This window comes from Onychostruthus taczanowskii, unplaced genomic scaffold (genome assembly GCF_017590055.1).
Source record: "Onychostruthus taczanowskii isolate IOZ18803 unplaced genomic scaffold, ASM1759005v1 scaffold17, whole genome shotgun sequence".
Lineage (NCBI taxonomy): Eukaryota > Metazoa > Chordata > Aves > Passeriformes > Passeridae > Onychostruthus > Onychostruthus taczanowskii.
The window spans coordinates 4,059,701-4,080,903 of record NW_024498906.1 but is presented as its reverse complement, the minus strand read 5'-3'; positions in this window follow the sequence as shown (position 1 = coordinate 4,080,903).

The window sequence follows — 21,203 nt, the reverse complement described above, 5'->3', positions numbered from 1 at the left end:
TTGAAGCAAAATAGACTGATGTGCTATGTGAGTTTTGATAGTCTAATTCAGATCTCAGTTTTCATTAATCAGAAGTGTGAAGCATGTAGTAGAGTTCTGTTCCAGCAGTCTTCAATTTATTATTTTTATGGCTGTGTGATTTTTACTGTGACTGTTGCCTATCCCATAAACATCTGGCTCTGTAGGATAACATATTGAGCTGTTCAGAAGCCTTCCTCAGATATTAATTCAATTTCTTCAAATTGCATGAGACCTCCTTTGTTTTTTTCTGCTGCAGCTCCTCAAAGCTATGAAGAGAAAAAAAAAACATTTGTCTCAGAATTAAGCAGTTGTAATATCTGCTTTTGAAAAATAAAACCACAGTGAAAGGGCACTTATAAACAAAATACTTTCAGAAGGAAGAAATGTTACAAAGGTGTTTGATCCATACTTACCTTTGTTCATAGTGATAAGGATGGATTTTCAGATGGTTTAAAATGTCTTTTTTTCCCTTAAGACACAAATATTGCAAAGAAAGCAAAATGCAACAAAATGAATTCTACAGTATAAGGAGGACCACATTCCTATGGACCAAACACTTTCATCTGCTCTAATAAAGCAACATTAAAACTGAGGAGGGGAATAAAATCTTCCTTAACAATCTGGATTAACTCCCAGATTTTCCAGAACTGTCAAGTGTTGCTAGTACATCACTTGTTTATAAAACAAACTTAATCTCACTCTGTGTTTATATGTCAGAAAGCTGGGGTTAGCCATGCTTCACCTTGGCTGGCCCTTGTGGCACACCCTCAGTCCAGCCAGGGACATCTCCCCCTGCAGTGCAGAGAAAGGGGATACTCCATGGATGCAAACGCCATCATCAACCCAAGAGGAAGGAATAGCTCTGAAGAGCAGAGAAAAGTTTTCTTGTCACTCTGATTGATTGGTAAGCAAAAGAGTGAGAACTGGTGAAGGCTTTTTTTTCTGGGTACTAAAGATATTTTTAACTGATGCTTTCTTCTTGAGCCTGATATATACCCCAGGGTAAAATCAAAATTTAACAGAAAAAAACCAGTGTCTACTTCTGAGAATGAAAGGATGAACCCATTATGAGTCTCCCCATTATGAGTAATTGGCTTTAGGTGGCTCTTCTTGAGCAGAGGGGTTGGACCAGAAAACTTCCAAAGGTCCTTTCAAATTTCAAACTTTCTGTGGTTCTGTGATTTTATGAATGCTTTAATTCATTTATTTCCCCTGTGACACAAAAATGATACTGTCCTCTAGCCTTTCAAGGCACATTCCATGAGCTATAGATCCATCTGTTCATAGATCCTGTGAGCAGAAAAGCATATTTTATTTATGAGGTAGAGTTTCTGGATGGCAGTCAATCCTCTAGGTGAACTGAAACAGTGCTTCATCATTTGATCATCACACATAATCTGACACAGATTTTTCACAGATTTCTGACACAGATTTCTAATGATTTTCATAGAAACTGAATTCTTTCTGCAGAGCAGAAGAAGAATCTAACTTTCCATCTTGCTCTAACTTTGAATATTTCTGTTATTTGCCCATCTCCTGTTTTGTACTTTCCCCATCTTTAGCAGAGGCTAAAAAGAAAAATATCACGTGAGAATATGTACGGGAAACTACATTGGAATGATCTGAAACACCTTGTATCAATCATTGACTATTTCATTTTGATCGTGGATTTTTGAAATATTTCATGTTTTAAAACTTCTTACACGGCAGAACTGGATAAATTTAATTTTTTTATTTGTCAAAGAAGGATGTAGAAAGTTTTTCAAGATAAGAAATTTGACACAACAGGCACAGTCTTCCTGAGAGAAATTTATTCCAACCAAAATGGAAAAAAAAAAATATCTCTCTTTATATACTGTGGAATTCAACAGTTCTAACTCTGAGCTTAAGGGATGGATACTCTTCCCCAATAATCACATGGCATTTCTTTTTAATAAATTAAGACAACTTGGAAAATAACAGCAATCTTAGGAAGGTACCTACACTTTTCATTCTTAAATGAGCTAGAAATTCTTCTAATAAGAACATTTTAATAAGGCTCATTCTGACTCAAACAAAATTCAAAGTTTACCAGAAGAACAAGCAACTAAATGACTTTTCAGCTGGCATCAGTGGGAGCAGTTTATCTTGTGACAATTCCCTGAAAGCAAGGAAGACAACATTTCTAGTTTATATTTATAACATGAACAAAAGCTGTTCATTTTTTGTTGTTGTTGCTCTCAGGAACTGTACCTTGCAGCTCTCTCTTTCCTACAAAAACAAAATCAAAACATTTCAGCTGTAGTTTTTCTTCTGTGTCATTCAGTCTTTCATTACTGAGTCTTGTAGATGTCATAAGCACTTCTGAAACTGAAGAAGCAGAGTTCAGTTCAAAGGAGGAAATTCATGTTTAGATGCCTGTTTGAATCTTATCTAAACTATCCAGGTTTCTCAGCTCTCAATTTTGCTAGAGAGATTTCAGAAGAATGATCTTTTCTTCTCTGTCAAACTGCTCCTTCTCATATGACAAACATCCAAGGTTATGTGAGTAAATTTCCAGTATTTTGAATCTGAGAAATATTGCATTAGATTTGAATGTTTCTGCTTTTAGGCAGAGCTCATCAAAATTCCAAAGTTAATTAAAACCACATTTTTTTTTCTGGTGTTTTTAAATCACTGAAGTTGGGCTCAAGTTGAGTTAGATAGTGTCATGCACCTTTTTTTTTTACTCCATGTTCACATAGATTTACACCTTTTTCATCTGGACCTCTCAGCACATACTTGTTTTCACACTGCACTACTCAAGGAGAGCCTCCTCTGCATTTGTTGGCAGTGTTTCATTGTCTGAACTCAACAGAATAATTTACTTTGTAAAACTCTATACCCTTATCCCAAAAGCAAAAGTTCTATAACTGGCACAGCACAACCACCTCTTGCCTTTTTTTACTAAAGGCAGGTATTGGTAGTTATTCTAAAACCCACATTTAATTTTGCTTTTGTTTTAGAAATGCACAGGCTCCAGGAAAAAGAATTTTTCCTCTTAAGAGAGTTTATAAACAATCTGTGGACTCTAAGATGTGCTGGTTCTCAAGCTTTTCCATATGTAGTCTCATATTGCAATTTTTTTCCTTTTTTCTCATCTATACTGTGCACTACAGATGATGAAGAACTGGGCTAACACCAGCCAGTTATGAGAAGAGCAAGTGTCAGTCAAGCAAATGAAAAAGAGCTATTAATAAATCAAACCTGACTATCAAGGTAAAGCTCTTAATGCTTCTCAAAGCTTAAGGATTATGCTGAATTAATGCTAAGGTCACCACATTTTCTAAGTTCCATGTATTTATTTGCCTTTCAGTTTTAAACAGCAAGTTGCAAAAGCCACCCTTCACACATGACAATTCCTTGTGGCTGTTGGGAGTGGGTTCAGTAGTTACTGAGGGTGATCTCCAGCACTGCTGAAAACTTTGTGCCAGATTCAGCAGGATGGTTGGGCATACTCTTGAAATAAGCATTTAAAAAGGAAAAGGCCAGAAAACAGATGCATTTCTACATTTTTCCTTTAATTTTAATTTAAATTTTAATTTAAAATCACAGAAAATAAAGGGAGAAAATAATAGAAAGTATCATGACTGTATAGCATTTCCACATATTGCACTAATATCCCTGCACATGACCATTAAAGTGACTGTCTTGAAAGGTTGATAACAGCAGCAAGAATTGCTCTCCTAACAGTGGAGATCAAGCATTGAAAATTATATAAACAACACAAAATTATCCAGGAACTGGATAAAAGCTGAAAACAGGTTTACTAAGTATACCTTGTTGGCCTATCCAGAGACTTTTACTGAAATGTTTAGCTGTCTGCGCTGAGTTTAGGGTTTCAGCCTCTCATGAAATCTGGCTAAACTGAGTATGGGTATATTGCACACCTCTCTGCAGCATCTGTAAACTGAGAAGTCCTACTGCCTTTATGCATTATAAAATCTAAGGAAATCCAGGACCTAATTAGATTTTACTGACATCCATATATTATTACTACCTTCACATAGCATTATTACAGTCAACTGCAATAGGGACATGGAGTAGTTATCAGCTATTGTGCTAGAAACAGCAGCTTCTGCTGTCTTTTCTTGATTGCCCTAATGCTTTACAAGCACTGAGTGTACAACTTACCCAGGGGCTGGTCTGCTCATCACCAAATAAGGTCTCTGCCACAAGGGTATTCTGATGCTGGCTTAGCAAATAATCATTCATCTCAAACAAACTAAGTGGATTATCAGAAGTTCCTTCAAGTGTGCCCGACAGAAGGGAAAAGCTCCCAACAGAGGCTCAAAAGGCCTCTGAGGACTAAGAGAAACAGTGACAATGTCTTCTCCTACCATGAACACCCCCAGAATAAGCTTAAATTGTAGTCTCCAAACACAGAAGGAAGCACCTTCAGAGAATTGAGTTTTGAGTTAAAAGCTGGATGGAATCTGTGGATTTCCATGGTAAAAAAGAGAGGCAGAATTACCTGCAAATGCTTAGTAGAGGAGAAAGAAAAAAAAAAAAAAAAAAAAAAAAAAAAAAAAAAAAGCACAGTCAAAATAAATACAGAAAGGACATTTCTTGAAATGAAGATGAGCTCTCTGCCTGTTCCCAGGTGCCTGATGCACCATTAGTGAGAGATTTCCTATTTTCTTTTTTTTTTCTTTTTTTTAACAAAGTTTGCAGCAGTGGTTATCTGGACTGGCAGAGAGCAAGGTCTAAACTATGTAAGAGGCAGCTATATTCCGTCTGTGTGTTCAAGTGCTATTAATTACAGTCCAGAGTGATTAGAGATGAGTCATCACACCTTTCATTCACACTCACCTTTCCTGTTTCAGGTTTCTTAGCAGCTTAGGAACAAATTATAAACTTCAGTTTAGTCCATCTTCTTAGCAAAATACTCTGTAAAGTAGCCAGAGGAAGAAAGTCCTCTCCATTCCTGATCTGTTAGGACTGTGACCAGATGCTTGTCCCTAATTCAACCTTGAGTTTACTGTGGAATCATCTAGAAACATCTGCCACTTACAGTCAGCTGAGATGTCTCAACACTGGACTGAAACTGTTAGAAAGACAGATCTGGAGGACAAATAATGGTCCCTCTTCGAGAGATGGCAGCCATTTCATGAAAACATGAAATAGGTTTGGGGTTTTTTTTAAAAAAAGGACAGTGTGTTAAAAGGACAAGATGACTGAAATCAGTTTTCCTACCATGAAGAAATATCTCATTCATGTACGGAACTCATGCTGATATTTTTTTCCATTCTGGTGAAGTGAGCCTGATCTATACAGTTGAAATCAAACCTGCAGTTTGTTTGGTTTGTGGGGTTTTTTTTAATTTACATTCAAGAAAAGTATTTCCCAAAGCTTCTAAGAGACAGTACAAAGAAAAGAACCATCACAAAGGAAATGAGAAATTCACTGGAAGAATAGTAAAGTTTCTTAAATCTTTCATTTCATACTGAGTAGTCTTGAAATAGGTCAGATTCTAGCAAGAATGGCTATTGAATACCCATCCTTTTAGAACAATCTACATTCAGCTAGTCTAATATAACAGTACAGTATAGTATTTGGGATTCTTCAGCTGAATGCATGAATTTTATTTCCAAAAAGTTAAAACAAATACAAAAAATCTAAAATGTAGTATCTATAAATGGACGTAACATTAAGTTTACATAGGATTCAGCCACATTTACAGAGTCCGTCACAGCCACCAACTCTCCACCAATGCACAGAATATACATTTGTTCTCCTGGAGGGGCTGTTTCAGTGGGTCCTCCTTTGAGCAAAATCCAGCAACTTAAACCAAATATTTGAAGTATTTAATCTAATCCAAATTGATTTATCCTGGCAGAGGTCAGGACGAGTGTCCCACACTACTCTGCTGAGCATGTACACAGACAATGGTGAGCCTCTTCCTAGTACAGAGCACATTTCCAACTGGAACTGCCAAGCTAAAAGATTACTTCCATCTACATCCTAGCAAGACAGTTTATGAAATTGTGAGGTTTGGACTTTTGTATTTTTCTCTGATGCTATAGAATTTCACAGATAAACTTCACTTTGTGCTGTTTTTCTCTCCAGCCAAGCCAGTTTTTCCTTTTTGGAAAAAGTTCAAACACATAATTAACAGTCAAGCCAAAAATTAGCACTTGGTCAAAAGAGGCATAGAAGATTATGCATGCATTGTTGAAAAATGCAATGGACACTCAGATTTTCCTAAATAATGCCTAATTTCCCTCAAGGAATTCAGGGTTTTTAAAGACATAAGTTTTAAATTAATATTTGCAAAAAATCAGAGATTGGTAGGCTCAACCAATACTATTGAATATAAACTTAGATTATTCTGCAGAAATAAGAGGGGCTTGTGAAGGAGTACATATGACTTACAAGCCCCAGTTATGATTAGAACAGTGTAAACAGACTGAATAGAATTTCATGTATGTTTTAATTCTGTCTTAACAGAATCATTAAGGAGATGTAATTCTGTCATATCTGTAAACCAACTCTTCCTAAAAAGAAGACCAGAATCATGAAAACACTTGAATGACAACAATTTATCACTGTTGGCATTATTTTGTTGATGAAACCAAAAGTCTATAAGTCAGACTTGAGAGAATCAAACAATGTGGCTTTGTCTACCACTTCACAGTGGTTCACGCTATTTGTGTTTTACTTCAAGAACAATTCAGAAACTTTTCAAGTTGGAAGTCATAAGAAGACTCTAGACTTTTGTATAAAAGCTTACAGAGACAAAAAGTCACAGAACCTGTCCACTTGTGAGCTAAGGAAATCTTTTAGCCTTTAGGAAACAACACCATGTTCCCACTCCATCTATGAATAGACCGGGCAAAATTCTGTCTCACGTCATTAATGAAGTCCTTCTTCACCTAAAATCAAACTGAAATCCAATTTTTCCACAAGTTCTAAGATGATGGATACATTTTCAAAAGCTTTAAGAAAAAAAAGTTTATCAACTTCTGGCAGATGAGTGTGTTTAGGAGAATATTGAAGGTATACCTCTGTATAGTTTTACGATCTTCATTTGGCTTCCAATACAAATGGATATAGGCAAACAGAATTGGAAAAGTCTTTTCCTAAATCTGCTTTTTCTTTTAATATTTTTTTGTGGCATGTTGCATGTTCAGATCTTTTTTCCTTGTATTATTCTCATGAACTTTATAGTTTTACTGAAAAGATGAAGACATTTTTAAGAAATTATCAAGCACAAAAATACATCATTCTAGCACATTCTCTTACATTTACTATGGCTTCTCTACACAGCAAATGCAAACTTTTTCAAAGAATAATCACCTACATTTAGTGACAAAAAGCAATTTGGTCCTGCCATCATTCAAATAGCGTAGAAACAAAATCCTTGCTACATTTTTGTTTTCCTTAGGATTCACTAACTCCTAGATGCTCCCACAATCTACCAGGATAATGTTTGTATTTGTGTCTAATGTACTGAAATCTGCTGCAGGATGGATGTGTACATTTAAGTCAAGACCAACAGGAGAATACAGGTTAATGGGTCTGCACTTTACAAGGATATTCTGTGAATATGAAACCAAAATATACCGGGGTTTTTTCTTATCTCACTTTCAGGTTTTAGCCCTGTTTTCTCCTGAACCACCACAGGGATGGCTCCTCAGGCCAGACAAGGACATAGAGATGGAAACAAGAGGGCTGGAATGAATAAGGCTGCTTTACTGAAGTGCAGCTCTAAGGATGCTTAGCCCTTCACCTCAGGGCAGGTGGCTGGGTGAGCTGACCCTGGCACAGTGACACCACCAGCAGCTCCAGCAGCACTCACTTGGGATCCCTGAATCACTCTGTGCTGAGATGCCAAGGCACATGGGACTGCAAAAAAAAAAAAAAAAAAAAAAAAAAAAAAAAAAAAAAAAAAGAAAGAAATTGTTCTGTTTGTCTGGCTGAGAATATGACAAATATAAAACCACCATCTTAACTAGGGGATGGAAGAGGACTAGGGAAGGCAAGCAAGTGAATTTCAAATGAGTGACATCTTGGAAAGAGTCACCAGAGCTTAAAATACTTGCTTAAAGCTTTGGGAGAATTAAGTAAAGGTAAAATCCCTGAGGCCCAGAACAAACAAACCAGTGAGTGTTGTAAAGGCAGGGTGTCTGTGTAAGAAGTCAATGTTCTAAGTCTGGCAATCATCACAGCAAATTCTTAAGACTCATTTAAGGATTTGAAGTGTTTTTAGAACTCCTCTTCTGAACCTGATTTTTTTTTTTTTTCAGAAACAAGTGTCAAAAATGAGGATTTGTTTATTTTACATGTCTTTAATTAAACTGTGGGTGTTTCTGGTCAACATAGAACTTCCACATTTAAATCAACATGCTGAAGAACAGGATTTACTTTGTTACCACAGCTTCTCAGCCAGCCTTGAAAGCCTAATAAAATATTTTGATGCCTAGGGTATAATCTCTTCATTCCAGCTCTGAAGTTGTTTTTATTTTCACAGGCATTTTTGTACAAAATTGTAAGTAAAAATATGGACATGATCAAAATTCAGCATTTGTAATTATATTTAAAGTATTTCCTTAAAAAGAGTAATAAGATTAAATCTTGAGATGACAAGCCAACCTCTAATCAGGAGATATAGGGGGGGAAAACCATGTCCAATGAGATGGTTACTGCAGAACTGTATGTATTTTAATATTTTTCCTCTGTTGTCTGAAGCACTGATAGCTGCTCCCTGTCAAAGACAGGATAACAGAACAAATGAATTACTGATTTAATTTACTGTGGCAGCTCCTATGTTCCTGACCCAGCTTGCCCTGCTTTTTCTCATCAGATTAGACTTCTGATGTCAGTACCATTGTGTTTTCTCTGGTGATTTCTCCATACCAACATACTGGTAAACTGCAGGCTTTGCAAGCTGTCTGTTTTTGTCCATGATACATTCATGCTTAAAGGTCTGGGACACATTCATGTCCCTTTGTATATTCTTCTTTTACAATTGACACAACTCAGTTCTACTTCCTCAATTTCTCTGTTCCTTCACTTTTACTTAGGTAGTTTTACAGGATTTTAAATATGACAATGACAGGATTTTATTATTTTTATTTTCAGTACTCTTTCTACTTAATGAAATTTAAAGGACTATATAATAAACATTCTGACCCATTACTAGTCTGTAGATATGGTATTGGGTTTTTTTCCCTTTGGAATTTCTTATCAGTCAGCAATGGAACAAGCAGTCTTTGTTTGCATTCCATTTTTTATCTGCTCTGAGAATGGATTGAGTGCAGCCCTAAGGGGAAGGATTTTGGGGTGTTCATCGATGAAAAGCTCAACATGAGTGTTCACAGCCCAGAAAACCAACAGTGTCCTGGGCTGCATCCAAAGCAGCGTGGACAGCAGGGCAAGGGAGGGGGTTCTGCCCCTCTGCTCTGCCCTGCTCTGCTGAGACCCCACCAGCCGGGCTGCATCCAGCTCTGGGCTCCCAGGACAGGAAGGACAGGGAGCTGTGGGAGCCAGTCCAGAGGAGGCCACAAAGATGATCAGGGGGATGGAGCACCTCTGCTGTGGAGACGGAGTTGGGGTTGCGAGAAAGTTGGGGTAGCTCAGCCTGGAGGAGGCTTCAGGTTGACCTCAGAGGAGCCTCCAGTCCCTAAAGGGGATCTACAGGGAGGCTGGATGGGGACTTTTGACAAGGGCATGCAGTGATAGGACACCTTTAAACCCCTTTAAACAGAAGAGGATGGGGACTTTTGACAAGGGCATGCAGTGATAGGACAAGGGAGAATGGCTTTAAACAGAAGGGTAGGTTTAGTTTAACTATTAGAAAGAAATTCTCTGCTGTGAGGATTGTGAGGCCCTGGCACAGGTTTTCCAGAGAACCTGTGAGTGTCTCATCCCTGTGTGTTCAAAGCCAGGTTGCATGAACTTCTGAGAATTCCAAGATAATAACATTGATTTGTCATTTATACCAAAGTTAACCATGTTTTGTTCCTTTGATTGCAAAATTCAAAAACTATTCTATAAATTTAAACCACACAGATAAAAAAGAAAAAAATCAAGGATTATTGCATTAAAATTAAATAATTTCTTCTGCTTTAATTAATATATTCAGTTTGAGCCTTATTCAAAAGCAGACTTCATCATAAAGATTAGCCCTGATAAAATTTGAAGTCATCTCTAAGAAAGTGTCGAGGATGTTCCTGATTTTGACATAAATTTTAAGACAACAGAAGACAGAAGTTGGAAAAATTATAGCTCTTTCTGAAAGTTTTCAGATCAGAGAGAGGATAACATTCAGTGAAGATGATACTTTGAGCTGAGAAGTCTGTTAGCAATAGCTTTTGCACTGGATCCTGGCTGCCTTCTCAAGTTTGAACATTGCACGTTTCTGGGCAGTCAGACACAATCCTTTTCATTGGAAGCAAAACTTTTGTTTTAAGGAAGAAAGGTGATCATAAAAGACAAGCACAATGACTTCAGAAGTCTTTGCTAGTGACCATGACTTGTCTATACCCGAACATAATGAGCTACAGGCAGTTCCATAGCTCACATCAGCGACTGAAAGAGCCACTCCTCCACCTGCCCAAACCAAACAGGTCATGAGCCAGACACATTGCTCTTTAATGTGAGAGGAGGGATCTCTGACAGTTTTCTTTCTCTCTTCTAAAGGGGACTGCCATCATTCCGGTGTTGCCATCAGCCTACGTCCACACTCACCCTCCTGATCGTCATCCCGCGAACGGCCACAGCCGAGCGGCCTGGTTAGGCCACATCAAAGCTGGTCATATCAACTACAGCTTCACTGCAACAAGCTAACAAAATCCTCTAAAATCCTAATATCGGCAAGAAGTATTTCCCACAGCTGCAGCTTTCAGCAAAACAAGCAATTTAAGAGTTTATGGTACACACAGCTGAGAGATGAGAAAGTGTACACTGGTCCATACTAATGCATAGGCTTGTGCTAGAATAAGTTTCTGACAAGGATTTGGCATCATTATAGCTGAGGTTTGGCAGTGTTTGTGGGTGAGGTCTAATTTCAAAGTGGAAAGAGATGGATGGACAATTTTACCGCATCACGTTGATGTTGTACAGTGGTATTGGTCTCACTATCAGTCAAAAACTTTCCAGAAATAGAGCATGGAGATACAAAGATAGAAATAATAATATCTCAAATGAAACATAATCATTTTCCACATTGCTCCTGAGCTCACTTTTTGAAAAAAAGAAAAGAGAAAAAGGAACTAATCATCTTCACAGTATTCCTTCAAAAGTTAGGCCTAATTTAGAATATGTAAGCTTTCCTCTTTTAGAAATTTAAAATATATAGGCATTTCTTCTTTTATTTATGGGTTTTTTAACTGATTTCCATTTTGCTATAGTTCTCAGATGACATCAATAAACCTCTGTCTGAAGTACTGCCATTATCCATGACTCCTCTTTTAATCTCTTGCCAACATTCTTTATCTTCAACTACTGTTTATGTCCTTTCAGTATATTCCTCAACTGGGTTCACAGATCAGAAAATTGGGAGGCAGCAACATTGTTCTGCCTGTATCTAAGAAACATAAGCATGTGCTTTTGGAGTGCATTAATTGCTAGAAGGCCAGACCATATCATGTCCCTGTGACTGCAGCTCTGTATCTAATGTGCAAATGGCCTGGAAAAAGAATGAATGCATGTGCCTCAACAATAAATTCAATTTTCCTGTCACTGAGAGAAAGCACTACCTGAATCACTGTTTGGTGATTTTAAATGCAAGTATGCAAGTCCTGGATGTATGCAAGTCCTGATCGAGTTGCCACTCTCTGAATCTGTAAAAGTCTTCAACTCTTGTGAAATTATACTGCCATTTTAAATAGAATTGTTTGGGAGCACTTCTACTGAATCCACTCAAGAAAAAAGGGGGAATTTTTGCTAGAACATTTCACATATTTACAAGGTGAGAAAATTCCCACATCAAAAAGCAAAATCTTAAAAATAACAGGGTATGCTCCAAACCAAGGAAGAACCTTGTTTTATTTTGTTGGGATATTATATCTATATATCTGAGAGAGGTTTCCTTCTTATTGCAAATAACACATTTATTAATATCTATTATTTAGTAGTTTGATAGATTTGTTTTTGAGTCCAGTACAACGTTGAAGTAGATGAATGTAAAAAGAAGAGTCAGTTTTAAAGAGGCTGAATAATAATCATATATAGAGTAAAATAAAGCCATTCTAAATTATTAACTGCAGCAATTCATATATTCAGTTCATCTTGCCAAAGGCAGCAATCTCATGTCCCATGTTTTGCTGAAAGAGGAAGGTATTTAAGTGATGGAACCTCAGCAACTTACTCTATGAAAGGTCAGCTTGAAACCAGCACTCCAGACTGAAGAATAACACAAAATGAGTAAACTACATGATCCCTTTCTAGCCTCTTCTCCCTGGGTAACACATCCATCTTTAGATCTGTACTGATTCTTGGGTAAAAGTTCATCTCCACAACGGCCATTTTAGGTTATTTTACCTGTGCAAAATTTCAGTCCATGAGTAATAAATAATCCAAGGTTGAATCAAGGTTCATAAACTAGATATTTTCAGTTATGATATTCTCACATCTGTAGGGGCACCACCCCAAAAGACAGGGAGACAGTTGACTAGAAATATTCAGATTTTTCAATCCAATTTATTTCTTTGCACAAGATACTTAACATTCATCCTGCGCATTACTATAGGGACACACTAAACAGAAAATATTCACCAAAAAAAAAGCAGTAAAATGTAGAAAAAGCCATCCTTTTCCAGAATCTACAGCTTTCTCAAAGTTACTTTCCTGTTGTTTTATGGGCAATAAAATCTTTTAACATTCCATTCTTCCACAGATTGCTCTTTAAGTTTAAGTATGAGCTCATAACAATGAAATATTTAACAACAAACTGTTTGTTAATGGACCAGCTCTGTGGTAGACCTGAAGCTTGTAGCATATCTAATGAGAGAAGCCACTTGTGTAAAACTGTGAGATTGGTAGAGGGGGAGAAGGGTCTTTTCAGAGTTTTGTGGTAACCTGCCAGAAAAACACCCTGTATTTGCAAAAGTGTTTCTTAATGTAAATTTGCATAGTGGGTTTGTTTTAATTAGCAAATTCATTGTCTTTCTTCTCTTAAATTTTTTATGTTCTGGATTTTGTAGCATAATAGAAACCAAGAAAAAAAAACAGATTAGTCTGGTGTTTTATTAATACAATTTTTCTAGGGGTAGTTGAATAATGTCAGTACTTTTCTGAGCAATTAAACATTACCAATAAATGCATTATATCATGCTAGTATTTACTCAACTGCTTTGTTATGGAAAATCTCTATTCCATCCAAGATTTAGTTTATTTCTGGTAGATTCTTTCAAGAAAAAACAAATGCTTTTAAACTTCTACTTTCTGTAATTTTATCTTTACAAGCTTTTAACCTCCATATTTGCAAAGAAGTAACTTTCAAATTAATAGCTTCTTTAGGAGGACAGCCTGCCAAATTCTTCTTGCAATAGTGATGACATTAATATAAAATGATGAAGAGTTGAAAAAGACACAACAAAAGCTCTTAAACTGTGTACTCTGAATATATAATGTTTAGTTGCTATCTAATAGCTGAAGATACTCAGAGCTAAGGTAGGCATTTTAGACTTATTTACTTAAAAAATTTTTTTTGTATAGCAATCCTCCAACATTTATTTTCTCCAACATAGTTTTCTATTTATGTGGTCCAACTTGGGTCACACCCTAATTTTAGTAATTCACTTTGCATAGAAGTATTTTAAAAGCTAAAGGACCTTAAGCAATGGAAAAAAATTTTTTTTTTCACCAAAAAGACAGTGTTGGTATTCATGTAGTAGTGTCCTCTGATATTGCAGACACCTAAGCTACAATATTAAGCTCATACTTCAAAATACATTGTAGGCTTACACAACCAACATGAAGCAGAAGTAAATACCAGATGCTAAACTGCATTTAGAATTAAGAATGCACAGTAGATCCTTTTAAATCATATCTGTCCTTTGTAATGTCTCACTTTGCTACATTCATTTTTGATCTTATTTTCCTGTATAAAATATGGTCCCTCAGACTATATGGTTTATAGATAATGATTACAGATTGTGGACTGCTGTACTATTGGTAGCCATTCAGAAAAGAAGCTATTAAATTATGTTCTGGACACACCCTGAAGCCCTATTATTGTAGGGTAATTTTTTCCATTTCCTTTATCTGATCTCTCCAGGACTCAGATAATGTAAGTAAGAAACTGCTAAAATAATTTCAATTTTAAAGAAATATTTTTCCATTTTAAAGCACAAAATCTTTTAAAAGTGCACAGCATTACTGTATCACACACACAGACACACACTCCTGATAAACAATGCTGGAAAACTGGTAACAGCTGAGAAGACTTTTTTGTTTCAGTCTTCAATAAAAAATTCCCTTCCCACACCATGAGTGGATGAAAATCAGGATGGGGACTGGGAGGGCAAAGTCCCTCCCCCTGTAAGTAAAGATCAAGTTTGTGACCACCTGAGGAACCTGAATGGATGTAAATCTATGGGATCTGATAAGCTGCATCTCAGAGTCCTGAGGGAATTGGCTGAGGTAGTTACCAAGCCTCCTTCCATGGTATTTGAAAAGTCATGACAAATAAAGTCAAGTCCCTGGTGACTGGAAAAGAGGAACCATTGCACCCATCTCCAAAAAGGGTCAAAAGGAGGATCACAGAACAGATCCTCCCTGAAGCCATGCTAGGGCGCATGGAGAACAGGAAGATGATTTGGGCTTCACCAAGGGCAAGTCCTGCCTGGCCAGCCCAGCAGCCTTCTGTAATGGAGTGACTGCATCAGTGAGCAAGGGAAGGGACACAGATGTCATTTATCTGGAGTTCTGCAAAGTCCTGGACACAGCCCCCCATAACATCCTGGTCTCTAAGAGAAGAGGACACATGTACAATAAGAAGAGTATATTTATCTAAAACTTTATACTTTTAAAATGTTGAGCCCTTTCAGCTATCCTCTCTTTTCTCTTAATCATATTTTCATCTTTTTAAACCTATGCTATAAATGTTACTTTCTCCAAGACAGAAAGGTCATAGCCTCTTAGGTAAAAAACATATAGACATTCACAGAAAATAAAAAGTTTTATACAAGTAAAAGTTCTGCTATGGCAAGTGAAAACAGCACAGATCTCAGTGCAAATCTTTGCTCTGTTTCCCAGAGATATGTGTGTGTGTTTGGTGCATCTGCATTAACATTTTATTTCAGATCTAATACAGGTTTTGAATCCAATCTTCTGAACAACCCTTCAAATGTGCTTTGATTCTCATTTCAGAGCAGTCTCTGGGATGACAGCTAGAATCTTTTGTATGAATCTAAAATGAAATATGCACTCCAGGGGTACCTCTGATGCTCTCTTAACTATTCCCAGGTATTGAATCCATGGGTTTGGTTTAGAGACTGCCTGAAGTAATAATCCTTCTAAATGCTTATGGAATGAATGTCAGCTCCTGAGTGCCATCTGTTTCTCTGCAGATACAGTCCTGTTGACCTGCATTACTCGTTAATGTAGACATCTTTATACTTCCATCCCATTCAAGCTCATTTGTCTCTGTGGCCTGAGCTACTTTAAACATGTGCCATGTCTCTTTTTTGTGGTGATTTAGAACTGGCGCTTGACAGAAACCACAAAAAATGCCTAGATGAATTACTTTCTTGGTCAGTCATTGACAATAATTATGTGGCAAATGGGGATATTTTCTTACTAACTTACATGAAGTTTTTATAATTATTCTGAATAATGAAAATAGGCATAGAACTCCATGCCTTCATCTTGGTTTTTATTTTTATCATAACATTATGTAGTTGTCAATTAATCATGTCTGAACAATCTTCCTTCTCCTAGTCATTGTGTAGAATCATAGAAACATTAAGGTTGGAAAAGACCTCTGGGACCATTGAGTCAAACTGTTAACTCGGCACCACCTTGTTCCCTACTAAACCATGACCCCAGTGCCACACTCACACACCTTTTGAATACTTCCAAGGATGATGACTCCACCTCTTCCCTGGGCAATGCCTGAACACCCTTTCATTGCAGAAATTTTTTCTAATATCTCATCAAAACCTCCTCAGGCACAACTTGCAGTCATTTCATCTCTTCCTGTTGCATTACTTGAGAGAAGAGACCAACACCCATCTCACCACAAACTCTTTTCAGGCATTTGTAGAGTGATAAGGGACCTCTTCTTCTCCAGGCAAAACACCCCCAGCTCCCTCAGCTGCTCCTTATCAGACTTCTACTCCAGACCATTCCCCAGCTCTGTTACCCTTCCCTGAACTCACTCCACCCCCCCAATGCCTTTCTTGTAATGAGGGGCACAAAACTGAACACAGGATTTGAGGTGTGGCCCCACCAGTGCCAAGTATGCACTGTGCCTGTATCACACTGGTGTCTGCCATTACAGCTCATAAAATTCACCTCCTTGTTTTTGTGTTTACCTTTGTCTTGTTGCTCTTGAAACAGCAGAACTTTCTTGCATGCTTCCCGGTTTCTATTATTGCTTTTTTAACCCAGTGTCCATTTCTATTAGTCTGCTTGTCATGATATGCTCTACTCACATTACTTATACAGTAACAAGTCATGATCTTTCCAATAATTGGAGACTTGTAAAGTAGCACCTTTTATCTGTACATAATTAGAAAAAAAATTACTTGCTTTTTGTTTTGTCTGAGTTGAACCTAAACAGGTAATGTCAATTTTTCTGCTATCACAGAAATTACTTAGAATAAAGAAACACTTCAGACTTACTTTCAGGATTGTGTCTGTGTATTCTCAAAATCTTGATGAAGTATCACATTACTCTGCTAGGTTATCATATTTGTCATAAATCAAAGTATCTAAATGATTGTTCCATAACCAAAGTTAGAATTTTCATTTTTTCCCATAATCACAAGTGGAATAGTATAACTACAAAGTGATTTTTAGAAGGGTTTATAAGTGTGTAACACCTCATTAAAATTAGAATACATGTTTTGTTCAGGTGTAATTGCTGCTTTTATTTAAAGTGAAGGTACAGAGTAAAGGAAAACAAGAAATTAAATCTTGTTTTTATCTGAGTTCCGCCACTTTTTCTCAGGAGAATTTAAAGGAGATATTGTTTGCTATGTCATTAGAGAATGTAGTTCCATCTTAAGGTCCAAAAAATTTTATAAATATTTAACTTCCTAGAGGACTTACACACCTATCTTGTAGAGGCAGTGGGCCAAAGCTTTGTCAAAGTTTGTGCAGACAAGAAACTTGGATAAGAATTTCCATGCACTCATAAAAAGTTCCGATGACACGCGTTGAAATATCCTGGGTCTGCCCAAAATTGCTTTCCATTCCTTTAGAAGTGGGCTATTCATTTATTCATGTACATTTTCAGGATTATCTAGTTTCACTCTTCACAGGCTGTGAACCATGCTGATGGAATCAGTGCATTCAGTTTTTAGTAGTTAGCAGTGGAGCATGAACCTCTACCAGAGAGAGGGGGAACACAAGCAGCTTTTTCTTTTTTATATCCATTTGCTGTGGAGAGGGAGGATATACTTACCAGGTACTGCTGAAGAAGACAATGAATGTTAAGTCATGAACCAAAACCAACTGACTTGAAAATTAAGTGTTATTACCTATAGAGAAGAAATCACACCACCTCTATAAAATCATAAATAAGGTTTCAGTGTATCCTGATGGAGAAAAAATTGACACAGACACTGAAAACATAATTGTGTGTACACCTTTGTGCTGATTTTGGCTGGGGTAAAGTTGATTTCCTTCACAGCAGCTAATGTGGAGCTCCGGTTTGGATTTGTGCTGGAAACAGTGTTGATGATACAGGGGTGTTTTAGTTACTGCTGAGCAGGGCTAGCACAGAATTAAGTTTTTTGTTGACACTCACCCCAGCCCACCAGCGAGCAGGCTGGAAGGGCACAAGAGCTGAGAGGGGGACACAACCAGGACAGCTGATGCCAGCTGATCAAACAGATATCCCACACCACATGGCATCATGCTCAGCAATAAATCTGGGGTAAGTAGTAGAAAGGGTGAACATTCTGAATGATTGAATTTTTATTCCAAAGTCACTGTTGCATGTGATGAATTACAACTTTCCTGGGGATGGCCAAATACTTGCCTACTCATGGGAAGTGGTTTTAAGAGAGCATTTAAAGAGCACAGTTCCTTGTCTCAAAAACTCTTAAGGCCACAGAATGACTTTGCCATGAGATGAGTTCAGAATGGAGTGACAGAATGGAGTGACAAACTCCAGGCCTAGGGGAGGCAAGATAACTGATTAGCACATCCTGGTTAATGCATGAGGACAACAATTCCCACTGTGGTAAACTGTGTAGACGAGCAACTGCTCATATGCATATCACCCATCAAACAAAGATGACCCCAAGTTATGGGACTGATGGCATCTGTGGCCACCAACGACCACCAAAGCCCCCCCAAACATGCCTCTGTAAATACCTGGAACTTGGACTGCAAGTTAAGACACCACAGCAGGAACTTCAAATAAAATAAAGGTGGTACTATTTGTCTGGGTGTTATCTCAGACGCAGGGGGAGGTTAACAAGTCTTGGGGAGAAGAATGTATTGGACAAAAAAATACAGAATTTATGGGCCACAAGGAAAGGCAACTCAGCAACTGTGCTGAAATCAGCCCCAGCTGGGTAAAAGGCAATTCTGTCAAAGGGGAGATCATGACCACCAACTTACGGTCCACTGACCCAAGAAACCCACCCCAAGATACTCGAGAGAAGAAAGACTGAGCATGAGGACTAATCAGCATTAGAAGCAAGGGAATCATTTAACCAATAGAACTGTGTAGACAAAGAGCATTTATTCCTTTGGTGGCTAAAATGCATAAATAGTGAACATTTTCAACCACCTCAGCACCCCCACCACTGAAAGGTTGTGTAAAACGACCAATGGGATGCTGTTGGATACACAGGGAGTGAATATCTTCTGCTTGATCAATCTCTCTCACTTCTGCACCCTCTCTCTCCTCTCTTTCCTATTTCTTTCTATCTCTCTAGCATCACATTTTATTGTTATAAAATCCATACTATTGACTTCAGCAGATGGTGTTATTTGCACCTTAATTTGAGCAGAGGTATCTCTCAATAATAGGATCATAATAGTGGTGAATGAACTCCTTGTCTTACTTTGCTTGCATGTGCAGTTTTTCCTCTACCTATTACAGTGTGTTTATCTCAGCCCACAAGGTTTTTTTCAGTTTTACCTTTCTGATTCTCTCCCCCATTCCAGCAGAAGGCAGCAGTCAAGCAGATGTGTGTGACTGCATTGTGGGCTGTCATTACACCTCTGCAAACCCTCAGACTCTTCTCCATAGACAGGATGTAGTGTGGAAGCTAACCAGAAAAGATCATTTTTTTGAGGAATAACTATTTCAGCTCAGGCTGGGAACTGTAATAGCTCAGTCTGGACTTCTACATTTTGCACAGATGAGTGCTGTGAAGATTTCCAAAGTTCTCCACAAAAACAGATCAAATTAATGTTTCTTTCCCTTTTCCTGCTCAGACTCCTTGAGTCTTTGTATATCAGAAAATGAAAACCTGTGAAACTACTCACAGAGCACTAGAAGAATTCCTGAAATAGTGCAAGAAAAACAAAGTTTCAGCCCAGTCTAAGGATAGTTTTTCGTTTATTTTCTTATCAATAAAATAAGAGTGAAAATGTTCTTATTATTTCACTAAGATATTAAATATAAATAAATATATATGTGTGCCTGGACCTTTCCATCTTTTACAGTGATGACAAGCACGGATTTGTTTTCATCCTTCAGTCTGTGTGAATCTTTTTCTGCTGCTCCTTGTTTTATTCATTTACATAGCCAAGAGATAGCAGTAGGAAAGATTTTCTATTAAAACCTTCATATTTGTATATCCCCATAGGATTGTTTTTTAGATAAATATAGTTGTTAACTAAACTTTGATTCCTAAGCAAATGACGGTCCTGATTTTAAACCGCCATATGAATTGTTTCTTTTTTAGTTTACAGGAATAGACCTGTCACACAGTTGCAAGTAAAAGCTTTTCCTAGCTAATTAGGAAGACACAAAAACATGAGGCAGACCTCCAGGAAAAACTAATTGCACAAGCCAAGGGAGTGATTTCCAGGGATGCCAAATATGAAAAAAGTCACAAATTCAGTGTGATATATTCCTTTGGTGACATAAATACATTTTTTAAAAATGCTTTCCCTGTAGCAATGCAATTTATTATCTTCTTTCTGTTAAAAAAAAAACAAACTCCTATTTGTCTGTGGAAAACTCTGAAAGGCTTTGTATTTCAAAAGATTTCTGCTTTCACATCATATTTGATGCAAAACTATTTTAATAAGGCATTGTAGGTAAGCACACAGATAACAGATAAGCAAGACTTTCATTTATCTAATTCTATTTGATTTATGTCATATGTAGGCATATCTTAATAGAGTATTTTGTTTTAGACTTTCAGGAAATTCTCTCTACAAGATTCAGCATATAAACTTTGTCTTGAAAATGATACATGGTATTTACAGGGGAAAAAAATCATTACATTATTAAACACTAATTTATGCTGTTTCTAAAGTGATTCAAGATAAGCATCTTAACTCTCCAATCAGCCATAATGGCTAACATGTCTTCTGTGAAACACATGTGGGGTACTTCTGGGAAATCCTGAAAAAAATTTATATTTCTACATGAAGGCAAAGCTCTTCCTTGCTTCACTTTTCCTCCTCCCCTAAGCTGGACTAGTAAAAAGGGAAAGAAGTAAACTACTTTTTATTTCAATAAGATTCTGTTATAGGTAAAAACTGATCCAGCCAATTTTAATAAAAAATAAAAATAAAATTTATTTGCAACCAATATACAGTCGCAACTGCCAACAATCAAAGGCAGCACCAACCCCAGGACTGGAGCTGGGTGAACTGAGATCCAGCCTCTATTGCACCGAATCACCCTGTTCACCAATGCCGCCTGGCAGAGTTGGAGTTTTATACTCTTTTTCTTGCCCACAGCGGAGTCTCTTTGTCCTTCTTTGGAGTTCTTCGTATTCATGTTGTGTCTCTTCCCTGTCCTGTGCTGGACAAAGCCTTGTCCGGGAACTGATGTGTATCTGTCTCCAGTTCCC